This window comes from Pseudochaenichthys georgianus, chromosome 14 (assembly GCF_902827115.2).
Source record: "Pseudochaenichthys georgianus chromosome 14, fPseGeo1.2, whole genome shotgun sequence".
Taxonomy (NCBI): domain Eukaryota; kingdom Metazoa; phylum Chordata; class Actinopteri; order Perciformes; family Channichthyidae; genus Pseudochaenichthys; species Pseudochaenichthys georgianus.
In genome coordinates this window covers 28648189-28661954 of record NC_047516.1, presented here as the reverse complement: position 1 = coordinate 28661954, position 13766 = coordinate 28648189, and the positions used below count along the sequence as shown (strand labels likewise).

The following is a 13766-nucleotide window of genomic DNA, read 5'->3' as shown; positions in this document are numbered from 1 at the left end:
TGTTTCTTCAGAAGAAGAGTCATCGCTTGCAGATGAAGGCTGCATGACCATTTATACGGCCTCTTCTGCAGTGAAATGCCTCTTCATTTTAGCTCCTACTCTTGGCTCCAGGACTTTCTCCGTCTCTGCTCACTCATGAAATAACCCCTCAGCCAAACGCATGTTAACATTTGGCTGTGAAAGCAGCCAGGTGCGTAAACAAACTAACAGTTGTTTTTCTTTTTTAATTACTTGAGCAACTCTTCAAAGACACATGAAATGCATCCTTCAAAAGATCAAAAGATGCCCTTTTTTTACACACACACACACACACACACACACACACACACACACACACACACACACACACACACACACACACACACACACACACACACACACACACACACACACACACACACACACACACACACACACACACACACACACACACACACACACACACACACACACACACACACACACACACACACACACACACACTGTTGGGGCCCCGAAATGCTGACATTACAAAATGCATGGTTTTATACTGCAATGGCAGTGAGATCAAAAAAGGTGGTTTGAATGGCAGTCAATGAGGCATTTTTTGCCACGAAGGTGTCCAGAGGTAGTATCTGATACTACGTAAAAAATAATAATTCAGTCAAATCAGTTTTGTTGCTAATCTTTGACATATCCAAGACTCTAATAACCACCAAAGTTCCATCCCTCTACTAATTATTATATCGAACATTTTTCATTTTGTGTGTTCTTTTTTAATAAATAATGAGATTATTCAGATAATGAAACAGGCATTTAATGGGTTAACATCCTGAAAAATATCGAATATTTGGTAGATTTGAGTATCTTATAAGTTGTTTAAGTGATTTCTGAAAAAAAAAGTAGAAAGAAATGTTGATGTATGATAATTTAATTGCAGTTATTATGGGCGTGTACATTTTTGCCACGAAGGGGTCCAGAGGTAGTATCTGACACTACGTAAAAAATAATAATGCAGTGAAATCAATTTTATTGTCAATCTTTGACACATCCAAGACTCTAATAACCACCAAAGCCCCATCCCTCTACTAATTATTATATTGAAAACATTTAAGGTTTTGTGTTTTTTTGTAATAAATAATGCAAATAATGAAACAGGCATTTAAAGGGTTAAAATCCAGAATATTATTGAATGTTTGGTAGTTTTGAGTACGTTATAAGTTGTTTAAGTGATTCATGAAAAAAAAAAAGTAGAAAAAAATAATTTATAATGATTTAATAGCAGTTATTATGGGCGTGTACATTTTTGCCACGAAGGTGTCCAGAGGGTACAAAATGCATCACGAGAGTATACAAAACATGTAAGAGTAAACGACAATTTGACTCAAAAGAAGACTTCTTACGTGTGTAAATTAAATAAATAAATCAAAGATTCTATTATTACTGTTTTTGAGGAGTGGGTTGGAGTTCAGATTAACTTACTCTAACAGTTTTTTTACACTGTATTTGTCTATCACAAATACTGATGCGGGACGAAACGCAGAGCGAACCCTGGAAACCCTTACAGACGCAGCACTATAACCTATGGTCGATATTGGGAAGTTCATCCAACGATTGAAGGTTGTTCTCGACTGTTTTGAGGAGCGGGTTGAACTTCAGATCTACTCAGTCTGAAAGTTGTTTTGTTTTTTTGCAATATATAGTGATGCGGGACAAAACCCGGACAAAACCCGGAGAAAACCCGTACGCAAGTTACAATTTACAGGTAAATAGTTGGAAGGTCAATATCCTCATGCGAATAGTTTTCAGGACTCACATTTGTCCTTTTCCCTCGGGGGAAGTGTCCCAATGTTTCCTCTGAAACCATTGTTTCCTCTAAAAACAATGTTTCTTCTGAAGCAGTTTTGGGTTTTCTCAGGTACTTTTCGTCTAACCACGAGTCCACCCTCTTCGGTGTTGTGTCTGTTGCCCTTTCAAGAAGATTTTCCGTGGTTCTGAGTTTGTATTTTAGCTCGAAGATCTCGCGTGTTGACTCGTTGATGATGTTGGTTTTTTCAACACACAAGTCCATCTTTCTTTGATTAAAACAGTCAACCTCTTCCTTGATGCATTCCACTAGCTTGGCATCGGCTGTGTGAACCTTTGTCATAAATGTAACCTTACGCCTCAAACCATCAACCATACGACGATACCCTGTCCTCGTGTGTTCCTCCATTGGCACTCTGTCATTGCCATCTACGTGCTTAGCTTTGAGGCGAGCAACAGCGGAAATAAGCTTCTTGGGTTTGGTGATATCAGCCACTGCTTGTATATCTTCCTGACAGCGCATGATGCAGTTCGCCATGTGTTGGGTTTTTGCGCGCTCTTTGATCAAGAGTGGCTCACAGCCCCTGAGTTGAGAATATAGATCTAAGACCTTTCCTTTCAGGACCTTGTTTTCATTCATGCTCTGGTTCAGCCTTGCCCTGGTCTTCCTGTGTTCAATCTCGGCGATTCTGAAGTTTTGGTCCAATATCCTGGAATTCTCCTTCTCTTTGTTTAATTTAAGATTTGTAATAAGGTTTCGGTCCTTTTCATTTGACAAATCTTCTACCAATGATTTTTCATCCTTCTTTAAATTGAATATTTCCATATTCTTTCTTTTAATAATCATCTTGAGATGCTCGCAATGTGTACGTGACTTAGCCAAATCATTAGTTAAATCTGGCCGAGTATCTAGTCTCACTACTTCTTTCCTCAGTCTTTCAACTAGGTCCTCCTGGCGTTTCTTGCCTATATAATTTTCCACATGTGCATTTAGTCTTTTATGAAAAATACCGGTCTTGATTTCAGCAGCCATTCCCTCTCTTAAGTTCGCCATCTCTTGTTCCTTCTGAAGGACTTTATCCGTCTCCTTTAACACATCAGCTTCACATTCTTGCATCTTCTCTTGCAATATTTTATCTAGTTTTTCATTCTTCTCTCCCAATATCCTGCTTATTTCCCTTGTATGAGTTGCCAGCAGATTCCTCTCATTTTCTTCACACTCTGCTGAGATTGTCTGCATGAGAGACTCATACTTTGCAATGAGTTCTTTTTTCTGTTCCTCAAATTGGGTGTCCTTAGTGACAAGTGATCGCTGCAGCTCATCGATTTTTGCCTCTGCCACTGCCACTGCGTATCTATCTTCTTTGTTAGAATATTTTTTCTCGTCAAGAAGGTCCTTAATATACTGTAGCTTATTTGTGAATTCATCCTTGTTTTCCTCAATAGTTGCCTTTAGAACATTGTTTTCAGACTGCATAGACTGTAGTTCGAGGCTTTGTGAGAACAGTTCTTTAGCAAACAGCTTCTGCTTATATTTTGATGCATCTTCTGCCACCTGGAGCTGGAATTTGCTAGAATATTCAGTTCCCTCCATTTTGAGAAATGTGTCTAAACTAAACAATTGAGTTTCAGGAGCAAAGGGTTAGCCTTGAAATATAAAGCTGCCTTTAGTTGTTTTGTGTGTGCAACCTACAGTTGATGTTGTTCCTGGAGTTCGAATGTATTCAACTTTTAGCCTAATGTTTAAATTAAATCGAAAATGTTAAAGTTTGTATCTTTTCTTACTTGCTGTCTTTTCAAAAGCTACAGTCTCTCTGAACAAACTAAGTATTACCAAGCCGGGAGTAGCCTACTTCGAATTCAGATGTGTGAGTCTCTTGCAGGGAAGATGACATTACTCCTTACGTCACAAAACATCAAGGCTCTTCGAAGGACGCCAGGAATGACGTCATCACGTTAGGTGTAAAACTACGGTGGCTGAACATTAACAACGTTCTATGAAACGCTGCATACGTTAACGGTTAAAGGCTTTATATATATACAGTCTATGGTTAAAGGTTGTAATTAATAACGCTGCGAGAAGCTCATGACATAAGGAAAACCAAAAAGGGGACTAAACCGTAATGCACACTGCTGGGGCCAGGAGCGCTTGTTGACGGGGATTTACTCGACCAGCTGGGGTAACAAGAAAATCAGCGTAATCGAGTGTGACTATTACAAAATAAATTATATTAATATTGACAATAACAACCGACCGTCGGGGTAGCATTTGCTTGGCATTTCCGGGTATATCTCCACTGGTTGGACCATGTTAACAATACCGTGTAACTGTCACGTTTGAAGGGACGAAATCGTGACATCTTCACCACTCCCAGCTTGTTAAATCGTCACATGTTCACGTCTTGCCATGATACCGGGTTGCATTTGGCATGTGTATTTGTTCATTGGTTCATGTGTGTAGCATTTTTATGGCAGTGTTTTTTGAAAATGCCAGATTTCTGTGTCTTACTTAGTGAACCGTGTGCAGTGTTTTGCAAAAAGTGCCAAGTTGAATTGCAAATTGGGTGCAGAGCTGAAAATGTGTTTAGAGTTTTGGAGATTTGAGCTGAGGTTTTGCTCTTTGAGTGTGGGTTTAAATAAGTATGCTTTATGTGAGATTTGTGTGTGTGTGTTAGCAACTGAAAAAAACTGTAACAGGGTTCTTCGTTGTGGCGGTGGGAGTGCTGCACAACTACGTACTCAACATTAAAGCAAACGGAAGAAGACGACATTAATTGATCAACAAACAGCAGGTCAAGCCTTTCCACTCCTACATTACTCAGATGTTGTTGCTGCTTAATCTTTGGTGGAGATTCAGGACTCAACCACTAGATGGCAGCAGGCCCTTAATTTTACCAGATGATGCTGTTGTTTTCCATCATTCTCATTAGTTAAAATCACTTTTAAACACACTTTAAAATCCGTTACAGATTTTATCAAACTTAATCAAGAATTATTCAATATTAGACATTAACTAACTCCTATTAACAGTTATTTCAGATTTTTTTTAATGAACGTTTATTTTTTATTGGTCATTGTTTAATAAATGTAAAAATATATATAAATATATTTGTGTAAATGCATTTGTGAGACTGACCGTTGAGCGGCCCGACCAGGGGCCTCCTTCTGATTTCCATAGCCACTAAGTTTAAAGTGTCTTTAACCAATCAGTGAAGAGTAAAGCCAGACCAAAGCAATCTGTAGTTGAAAAGTTCTTGACATTTTTAGGCTTTGCTGTAAATTGTATATTATTCCAGATTCAGGGATGAAACTAATTTTCCTTTGAATATAATCAATAAATCAAACAATATAAAATATATATATAAAAAATACAATTGCCTTACCCTTTTCCTTAACCCTATGGAGTATAAGGATATTTTCTCGATATGTAGACGTCTCCTTAAATCACCTTTTAAATGTACTTATAACATGGCACCCCATATGTTACTTATCAAAATATTCAGGACACTCTCTGGTCTTGCAAGAGATGCAAGTCACTCACCTTAGAGCACTGTCTTATGAGATACTTAGCTGAAAATGAGAAATCCGATTTTTGGAAAACCTCAAAACTCTTGTGAAAACCATAGGTGAAAACACATGTACTCATCTCATCTATTTTTTGGGGCGTTTTAGATTTGGTTTACAAAAGTAGTGAAATAATATGAATTACACTATAGGCCTATATAGATTAAATGAAATGTTATTCATGTGTAAAATAGTTCCATCCCTCTGCTTTCACCACAGAAAGGTTACATCAGGGGGGTATACTGCGAAGCAGGATTTTCGCTTAGCCGGCTAAATTCAGGGAAAACTCCGGCTTTCCGGTCATCCGAAGCTGGTTCTCTTTTTAGCAGGCTAGATCTCCATGGTAATATATGCTAAGCAGCTAACCTGGTCGGGACCAGGTTAGGTTGCAGGCTAAGAGCTCAACTCAGTGAAAGCACCGCCTGCTGACCAATCAGAGCTCAGTGTGCGGAGTTTAAAGCATCAAGTCATATTACAGGAGAAAGGAAATACAGAAAAACTGCCGTCGCAGGAAAGACGGCCGGCAAAAATCACCGACTGTGAACGTGAACATTAATAGAATATCACCTCCCATCTTCAGAGCAATCTGACTATTATAACATTAGCGTTAAGAAAGCTTACTTAAATATCGGCCACAACATAAGTAACCGGATCAGAGTACATTAAGTACAGTCCGCGGCATATCACTTCATAATGTATCATATCTCTCCTTATCTGAGTCAGCTGAGCCGTATCTGGCCGTGCAACACTCACAGTGTCACATACTGTATGCAGAAGGATTATTTTAAGCAACACATAAGTTGACGAAAGACTCGAGACAAATGTAATTGAAGTCAGATCGTGTTTTAGACGGGGCAGTGATATCATAAACCTGTTAATGTACGCATTCAAACACTTTTTCTTTTACCAGCTGTATTCACCTTGCAGGTGCAGCTCTGTGGCTTTGATCCTGGATAAAGTGTTTAAGTCATGGATGTTTAAAGTTCAACTTATTCATTTTTGACTAGTATTAAAGTTCACTTTTCATTCAGGAAGTATGACGCTGCGCTGTCAGTGCGCTTCTCCATGTTTGTGATTGGTCGAATGCTCCAGATACCACCCCTTTCATGTGAACGCGCACCTAACTAGATAGGACACGGCTGGCTTGAGCGATCCACTTGATAACCAGCGTCGTAGTACAGTTTAGCGAGAGCGCGTATGTTTTGGATTAGGCCAACCGGCTAACTCAAACATATCCAGGTTAGGTTGAACCAGGTTCGCAGTATAGGCCCCTGGACTGATTCATCACTTCATATTCCATACCAAGGTTCATGTGATGTGTACAAATACAAATTGAGCATTAGAACTTTTTTTTTTTTCAACCAACAATTTATGTTATTATAAGAAACTGTAAAATCTCAATATTTACAATATCAGAACTTTTTCAACCAATTATTCATTATAAATGTAAAGACAGGGGGAGCAGTGTCATGGTCTTTGTCTGTCTTCCAGGACAGGGGGTCTGGCTGCTGTGTAGGTGATGGTGCATGGGCTGCTGGTGGCTGTGTCGGAGGGAGGTAGGTGTGATTGTCCCAGGTTGATGCTGGTGGCCATGTGGGAGGTACATCTGCTTGGCGAGACTTCTTTGCTGGCTGGGTTGATCGTGATGGCTGTGGTGGAGGCCTTTGTACCGAGGTGTATCTTAATCTTGTGGCAGATGGAGGCCACTGTAGTGATGATGGTCCTCTGGTCCTTGGTGGTGAAGGCCCTTGAGCCACGGTAGATCTTGAACTGGGGGCAGGGACAGATGGAGGTTCTTGCTGCTAGGCCCAGCAAGCTTTGAAATCTGAAAAAAAATATAGGACAATAATTACTACTAAGTTTGTTAAAATAAAGTTCAAGTGGAATGTTTCTCAAGCATAACTCAAAATAAAATTCTCTCTCTCTCTGGAGGAGGAGGAGGAGGAGCAGGAGCAGGAGCAGGAGCAGGAGGAGCAGGAGCAGCAGCAGCAGCAGCAGCGTGTGAGAGATAGAAAGAGAGACGTTGGCCCACTCCCTCGACCCTACCCCTCCGTGATGGAGTGAACTCCGTCTGTAGCCACAATCGCAGCTCAACGAGCCTCCTCCTGTCAGATGGAGGGAGTAAACACAGCAGCAAGCTTTGGGACGGCCTCCCCTCTCTCCGGCAGAAACAGGAAATGCCGTAACTGTTTGTAACAACGGTTTCAAATCAGCATCTCTTTGACAAAAAGTTTAAATGAATAACTCAAATAAAACTCCAAACATCTTTCATTGTGTTTCAAAGCTCTTTTTAGTTTTAAACCTGATGTTTATAAGCTTCTTAGTTTTTGCAACGGTCTGTGAATATACACAACTTTATAATAAAATGCACACATTTACCTTTTTCTAGACTAAACACAGGTTTGATCCTAAATTAAAAACATATGAGGTCATCATTAGGCTGTTAACATCGTAGTTTATCAGTGGATGTTTGCTGAAACTACTTGTTAACAGCTTGTTTCCTGACGGACACACACAGTGTGACTCCGGTCAGGTAGAGACCGGTCTCAAGTCAGCACCGCTGCAGACTCGCTGTTTGAGGGCTTGAGAGCCCACTCCCACTCCCCCTCCACACTCGTTGCTTTGGAACAGCCCTCAATATGGCGGACCCTCCGCGTGAACGCGCAAACGGAGGGGTAGGGGGTGGTTTGGGAATGGGCCGTTGTTAGTATTTGGTGCTAGCTCGGAGCTAACGGAGATTAGAAGTAGGGATGCCAGCGATTATTCGATTATTCGTTACAGTCTCCGTAATCGAATATTATTTTTAAAAATCGATTTTATTGATATATTTTTTTTATTATTTATGAATTTTTTTTCTGGCTTAGTTTCAACCAAAAAAAAAAAATATATAAATATATATATGCTAATAATAGTAATAGTATTAATAATTGTAAATGGCCATTGGTCACACCACCAGTTTGTTTTACTGTAAACTTGGAGGAAGCCTGCGTGCAGAGCAGACTGCTGCTGCAGCACGCTACACACCGACCCCACCCCCCCTCTCCCTCACACGTGCGACTAAAGATGAATAATCGATTATTATTCGCCAGGGCTGCCGAATAATCGATTTTGATCATGGTCAGTTTCTGGCAACCCTAATTAGAAGCCGTTTCAACAATAAGGAGAGGGAGAGCTCTCTCCTGTGGGACTGAGAGAGATAACGTCAGCTCAGGGAGATTTGGTCATCATTTCCATCTATGTAATATTAGTTGTATATAAAATTAGTTAATAAATCATTCCACTGTGTGCAATAGGTCAGTACAAAATAAAAAACACAATTTGAAAGGGGAGTGATTAGTAAAATATGCATAAATAAAAAGAAAGAATGCAGACTAGGTAAGATAAAGATAGGAGAGAGGAGTTGATCAAATATGTGTTATTGCTTGTGAGCATATTCTAATGGATTTTGATGATTGAAATATATATACTAGTACCCCCCCTAGAGGATGTGAGGTCATCACAAATAAAACAGGTTCACATGGATAGGATACTAGATAAGTGTGCACACTCATTATATACACTACACATTTGTCTTGGATTTGTTAACACTATAGTCCCTAATATATTTGTAGAAAGGCAGGAAATGGAATTAAATTGAGAAAATGTTTCATTGCCCCCTGTTCTGTCCCCCCCCCCCCCCACTTCTCAAACCAAAGTTACACCTTTACACCCACACAATGCAAGTACACTATTACTGTAATATTTACATTTACCTATCTTCAAATGGATCCTTGTTGCTGTATTCTTCTTCTTCAGGAGAGTCGAAGCCTCCAGGTTCTGATGCTCCATCTCCACTGCTGCTAGTGTTACAAGTCCGCTGTGCAGAGCTGGTAAGCAGATAATAAGCCTGTTGATCAGGAGAAAAGAATGAAGCAGAGGGAAAGTTGCTGCCGTCTGTGTGGTCGTTCTAGCCAGAATGTATTAAACAAATTAATAAATTCACTTACAAATTATATCTGTTTTTTCTATTTATCTAATCATTCTTTGTGTAACCGGTCTGGATTGACGCCACATGTATCTCTGCGTTGTGTCGAATGAAAACGACTTCCTTCGTGCCAACCAGGTTTATTATCTGTGCAAACAGAATATAATGACAGCAGGAAATGGCTTCACCAGCTTTCTACCTCAATACTTCGCCTCAGTGAGGCCTGACGCTAACTGAGAATGTAAACATACATTTAGCAAATCAAAATAACCGTATGACATATTTGTCTCTAATCAAAAATGGACATAAATCCACATGCCATATTATGACTTTCATGAAGGATTAAAGCCTTTTTCATTTACAGTATATAATAGCCTACAGCGATTACAGATAACACACCCTCCGGTTGACTGTAGTCACTTTAACATGGCTATGTTGTACAGGCACACTATTAGCATAGCATTAGCGCTTTAGCATTTAAATAATATGAACAATTATGACCTCAGACCAGCATTTCACATATTTATACAAACAGAATAAACTTTAAATGTAAGCCAGACTAGTGCACGGGAGTCATACACATGGTAACATGTTTCATTATTCAGGGGGCAACAGCCTGTGCTAAAGAAGCTAGCGGACGCCATTAGCATTAGCCACACGCTAGTGGCGTAACTCACAGAATGACATTAAACTACACATAAAACAGTTTCAAACACACTTCTTAGATCGAAATATGACATAATCGGTGTCCACACTACTAACCTGTTGAACAGGAGAAATGAATGAAGCAGAGGGAACGTTGCTGCCATGTGTCTGGCAGGGCTCTCGACTAACTTTTTTCCCCATCCTCCCGGAACCGTCCCGAAATTAATGTGGACCGTCCCGATTTTTTTCCCCTTTTTTTCTACATTATCATTAGTTAAAATCATTCAAAGTGACCTTTAACATAAATAAAACATCATACAAATCATTAGATGATAATTCATCAACCTTTTTATTTTAGTAAATCATTCAATCACATAAACAAAGGCCAAATATATTTAAACAAACACACAAACGAGAAAATTACTCTAATATTGAATCCAATCAAGTCCCATCCAATTATCAAAAAAAATCCAACACTGTGTCCTGAAGACAGAACCCAGAGTACCCACTAACAGGATGACAGTCTGTAACACAGTCAGGAGACCTTTACAAACGGGGCGCCCCCTCGCACATAGACGGGACAGAGAGATCTCATCTGGATTGGAAAGCTCGAAAATACATCATAGACGCATGTTTTAGTCTTATTGCATATTAGAAACGGAGTTGGTGAAACTAAAACTGCGATATAATGTGTATGTAGCAATAAATACATATGACATATATTTTTTAAATGTCTCAAGATCACCAGCCAATCAGGATTGGCGTAATGAGATTGATGCTTCTGTTTGCTCCGCGATGAGGCGCATCCCATAGTGAGACATCGAACGGAGTGTTATGAATGAGAACTCTAAAACAGAAAATACCTCCCCAAAACGCCTCCTTGGAGATACGTCACTGTCCATTTGATTCTTCCGGGTACATCATGATGTCGTGTCGTCCCCGGAACGAAATGGACCAATCCGTGGAGCCGTTTATATATATCCTTTATTTAACCAGGTAAAAAAACTCATTGAGATTAAAATCTCTTTTCCAAGAGTGACCTGGCCAAGAAGGGCAGCATGTACAAAGTTACAACATATAAAACACAGACATGAAAGGCAGACAAATACAGCTGTAAAACACAAATAAAATGGCACATTAGCCAGTCAATATGCGAAGTAAAACAAACTATTAAAATCATTCAAAAACTGGCAACATTTAAAACGATTTCAGGATATCGACCAATGGTGTCGTGTTCTCTGTCCTTTAAGATGGACCTGAATTCCCCCATAGTGACTAAATCTGAGAGTTTCAGCTCCTTCTGTACATTGTTCCAAGCTGTGGGGGCAGCATATCTAAAAGCTGTTTTTCCCAGTTTTGTTCTCACTGTAGGAACCAGCATCTGAATAAAATCTTGAGAGCGCAGGCCATATGGACTTTCTCTTTGACACATATATGTACAAATGTAGGAGGGAACCAACCCAAGCAGAGATTTATAAATAAAACCCAACCAATGGGAAAGTCTGCGAGCAGACAAATATGGCCAATTAGCAGCAGCATATAAAGTGCAATGGCGTACTCGATATCCACATCCAGTGATAAATCGTAAGGCACAATGGTACACAGTATCCAAGCTCTTTAGGCATTGGTCAGAGGCATTCATGTATAGCAGGTCACCATAATCTAATACAGGTAAAAACGTTGCAGATATCAGATGTTTCCTTGTCTGAAGAGAGAAACAGGATTTATTCCTGTAAAAGAAACCTAATTTTATTTTTAGCTTTGAAACAACATTTTCCGTGTGTAACTTGAAAGACAAGTTCTGTTCAATAAGAAATTCCAGATATTTGTAAGTAGTGACCCTCTCAATGTCAGTCCCTTGTGCAGTACAAATATTGGGTAGAATAGATGGTAACTTTTTGCCATTCGAAAATATCAGTACTTTGGATTTTTCAGCATTTAATACCAACTTTAGTTGATATAAATGGGTTTGTATGACATCAAAGGCAGACTGGAGGAAATCTAGACTTTGCTCTATAGAAGCGGAGGAACAATAAATAACAGTGTCATCTGCATAAAAATGGTAAGAAGCATTTGCTAAATTATTACATAGATTATTTACATATATGGTAAAAAGAATGGGTCCTAATATGGAACCTTGTGGCACACCCTTTGCTATCGGGAGGAAGGAAGAAAAGGACCCAGAAAATTGGACGCATTGGGTTCTCGCTGATAAATAATTTAAAAACCAACCTACAGTATGCCTAGATAAGCCGATACTGTGAAGTCTTTCCGTCAGGATGATATGATCAACTGTGTCAAATGCCTTTGACAAATCAATAAATAGAGCTGCACAATACTTTTTACAGTCCAATCATATGCCTCAATTATGTTGTTCACCACTTTAATAGCAGAAGTTGTTGTGCTGTGTTGTTTTCTAAAACCGGATTGGTGTTCTGACAAAATATCATTTGTGTCCAAGTATAATGTAAGTTGTTCACTGAGAAGCTTTTCGAGGACCTTCGCTACAACACATACTTTTGAAATTGGCCTATAATTATTAACAGATGAGGGATCCGTTAAGTTACGTCCGCGGAGCCGTTACGTTAAGCCCCCGCTGATTAGTCCAAATTGACCAATCCACGGACTTCCTCACACACTCAGTGCAGGCAGCTCAGCTGATTTCTCCTCCCTGGCTGCAGGCTGATAACAGACAGTTGGGATCGCAGCGAAATTCTCTCTGCAGACCCATTCTCACAGCGTTTATCAACCTTTTTCTTACTCAATATCAAGCCACACTTATTGTTTTTACTTCGGCTGTGACTTTGTGTGTGCTCAGGATGAGTTCGGCTGTGTTTCGCTGTGTATCACTAAACAAGGAAATCACACCTCCACGGAGCTTAGCGCGATTCACAACGTCCCGACTGGTCCCGACCAATCGGAGCACACTGGGCTCACATCTTTTCTAGTAGATCTCAACAATGGAATTATGATCAGTGGAAATGGCCATGCCATGCCTCATTCCATTAGTCATACATAACTTTCATCACAATGCTAGTATGCAGGGGATTGTGTTATGTTTTAGCCTGTTATGATGTTTTAGCCTGTATGTGATAGTATACCTGAATAGGATTGACTACTTGGGTAGAAGACTAAGGTATGCATGTCTCCAGAAAATCATTCAAGACAGTCATGTTTTTAAAATAATCTTTATTTAAGCTATTTACATGGGTTGATATTACAAATTGTTTCTGTTGTTTCTGGTAATAAAGAGAGAGAAGTAAAATTACCTTTTATATTAAATGAACTGCCCAGGGACATGAGTGTAGAACACAAACTTCTCATCCAAATTTGAAAAGTAAGATCTCAATATTATATTTGTTCCTGTTCTTAGATTTTCATAAGCAAACGCAGGGGCAGGGGCACAGTTAACTGTCCATCCTAAATTCACCTGACGCAGGAGTCCAACTGCAAGGGCAGCAAGTTGAGTATTAACAAATGGGATCAAAGGCTTTAGCAAGGTTTCCTAACAGGGGACACACTTAATGGCTTTAGATGGATTACTGACATTGATTATATCAATCTTCATAATCCTATTGCTTTCACTAACAGGGAGAAGAAAGGCAGAGATATGCATCTTGAAAAACGTTTTGTGGTTGGGTATCTTTTCTGATGATATACAGTATGTGGTTACAATAAGGAATGTTTTCTTTTTATATGTGCAATTCTTATGAATAATTATTTTTATATATATTTAAGTCAACAATTAGCATTCATTTGTTGCACTCTCAGTGTGAAAACATATTCACAAGTGGGTTTCCTGTGTGGT

General features: G+C 39.4%; 1 long non-coding RNA gene across 1 annotated transcript; it reads left to right on the top strand.

Moving 5' to 3' along the window:
* The first annotated feature begins 443 nt into the window (after positions 1-443).
* On the top strand, positions 444-7618 carry LOC139435133 (uncharacterized). Its single transcript, XR_011644405.1, has 2 exons — positions 444-3965; positions 7282-7618. It is a non-coding gene; the product is annotated as an uncharacterized lncRNA (long non-coding RNA).
* Positions 7619-13766: the final 6148 nt, after the last annotated feature.